Source organism: Leptonychotes weddellii, unplaced genomic scaffold (assembly GCF_054177405.1).
Source record: "Leptonychotes weddellii isolate Sample4059 unplaced genomic scaffold, ASM5417740v2 HiC_scaffold_15745, whole genome shotgun sequence".
Taxonomy (NCBI): Eukaryota; Metazoa; Chordata; class Mammalia; order Carnivora; family Phocidae; genus Leptonychotes; species Leptonychotes weddellii.
Genome location: NW_027739433.1, coordinates 2,471 through 4,730, shown reverse-complemented (window position 1 = coordinate 4,730; position 2,260 = coordinate 2,471). Strand labels below are relative to the sequence as shown.

The window sequence follows — 2,260 nt, the reverse complement described above, 5'->3', positions numbered from 1 at the left end:
CCCCCCACCCCTGGCCAAGCCCCAGACACTTTTCTTTTGGAGGAGAGGAGAGGCTGAGAGAAGAAAGAGCAGAGGCCGGGGCAGAAACAGAACAGGGAGGTGGGGCTGAGGGCAGAGGTGGACTGACCATGATGGCAGGTACAGCAAGGCCCGAGGAACCTTCTTTGCTTCTTCTCATCCCTTCCTGTGGGGTGAGGATGAAGGAGTCAATGAGGATGCTATGCAATAAGAAGTGGGGAGAAGGGAAAAACGTAGTGGGTTCCTGGGTCTGAGGGAGGAGGGGGCTGGGGGCCTGGACTCCTGGGTCTGAAGGAAGAGGGGGCTGGAGTAGGGGCTCCTGACCATAAGGAGGAGGGCCTGGGGTCTCACCCTGGCCTTGATCAGTCGCTCCCTCTCTGCCACAGCCTGCTGCAGGAGCCGCTCCATGCGGGCGATGTCTGGATGGAGGGCCCCACAGCTGGGAGGAGGGAACAGAGACCTGGGCGGGTTACAGTGGCCCAGCCTCTTCCCACGTCCCCACCTTCTCCCTCCCTGACGTCTCACCTATTCCCAGGGCCACCGTTCAGCAGCTGATAGAGCGGGTGTCTTCCAGAGTCTCCTGATGCTGGTGGGAGGGCCGAGGACTCGAGGGGTCCTGGGGAAGAAGGGCTGGGGCTAGGGGGCCAGGATTCTCCCTTGTCCAAGCCCCTCCGCCTCTACTCACAGGCACCCGGATTCCTCCATCCCTGCTGCAGGAAGGGCAGTGATGGGGGAGGAGGTCCACGGGATTGGGAGGGACCCTCACCAGTGTAGTGGAGGGACAGAGGTCGGGGGGATCCCCTCTGGCTCGCTCTCTCTCCCCTCTTCCGGGGCAGGCTTCCAGTCCTCTGGAGGCCGATGGAGCCCTGAAAACACACAAGGCCCATGCATATGGGAGAAGGGGCTCAATCTCGACTGCCAGTCGGAGGGCTGCCAAGGAAAACCAGTGGTTCCTTGGCTCAGATCAGAAAGCTACTGTAAACATGATGCTGGGCGAAAGCAGCTAGGCACACAGGCCCGCACAGGGCAATGTGCAGAATGGGCAGCTCCAGAGACAGGAAGGAGATGAGTGGTTGCCAGGGCTCGGGGGGAGGAGGGGGGTTGAGGGGGGACAGCAGGAGGATGCAGGGTTTCTTCTGGGAGTGATGAATATGCTCTAAAATGGAGTGTGGGGACACTGCACCACTCTGTGAATATATGAAAACCCACTGAATTGTACACTTCAAATGGGTGAATTGTAGCGTAGGTCAATTATATCTCGATAAAACTGTAAAAAAAAAAAAAAAGCCTATCACGTTGGCTCTCCCCACAATGCTGGGGGAGGGGGAGGTTTCTACTGGAACAACATTCCTAGAGGCCACTTTGGCTTTCTGTATTTTTAAAACGGCAAATGCCTAAACGTTTGAGCCCCAACTCCACTTCTAGGACTATATCCTATGGACGACACTCATCCATGTACGAAACGACTTGAGTTTGAGGTGATGCCCTGTAAAGGCCAGGGAACGACCTAAGTGTCCATCAGAAGGAGGCGGAGTATATAAACCAGCCATCATCCACACCCCAGAAAGCTCTCCAGCGTATAAGAGGAGGATGCTCTCTCTATCCAGACAGATAATAATCTCCAAGATAAAATCAAGTGCACAGCAGCATGAAGAATATACTAGCTCTGCATAAAAAGATGACAAAAGTATATTCATGACAGACTGTATAAGCACTGAATACCTCCAGGAAGACTCGAGAAACTGGTAACCTGGGGCTGCCCCCAGAAGGTGAACGCAATGGATGGAGACAATGAGGGAAGCGTCATCTCTCTGAATATCCTGCCATACCCTCCAACTTTGAATGAGGGGAATGTTGGCTTTTTAAAAAAATAAACCTGACAACCAAATGTATCCTGCGCTCCTGGGCCAGAAAAAAAACAGGGGCTTTGTTTTGGTTTGTTTTTGCTAGAAAAAACAATAGGGCAACAGCTGACAAAATATGAGTATCTGGTTCTTTCAATAATATTATCTCAACGTTAGTTTCCTGAATTTGATTACTGCAGTGTGGTTATGTAAGAGAGTGGCCTTGACCTTGGGTAATAAATGTAGAAGTATTTAGGGGTAAGGGGAAATCACGCTTTGAGAGAATAAAATGTCTGTGTGTGCGTGCGTGTGTGTGTTTATGTATAGAGAGAGTAATAAAGCAAATGTCCAGTGTGGTAAAATGTTAATTACAGAATCTGAAAGCCACATATACAGGT

At 51.9% G+C, this 2,260-nt stretch overlaps 1 long non-coding RNA gene across 2 annotated transcripts; it reads right to left on the bottom strand.

The window, feature by feature from the left end:
* Nucleotides 1-14: 14 nt before the first annotated feature.
* LOC145718442 (uncharacterized) lies at nt 15-1,128 on the bottom strand. Of its 2 annotated transcripts, none has more exons than XR_014141811.1 (4): nt 785-1,128; nt 544-634; nt 370-478; nt 15-184 (listed from the first exon to the last, which is right to left on the bottom strand). It is a non-coding gene; the product is annotated as an uncharacterized LOC145718442 (long non-coding RNA). The 2 variants fall into 2 exon arrangements; XR_014141810.1 differs by having other exon boundaries at nt 370-457; nt 785-1,119.
* Between the last annotated feature and the right edge of the window lie 1,132 nt (nt 1,129-2,260).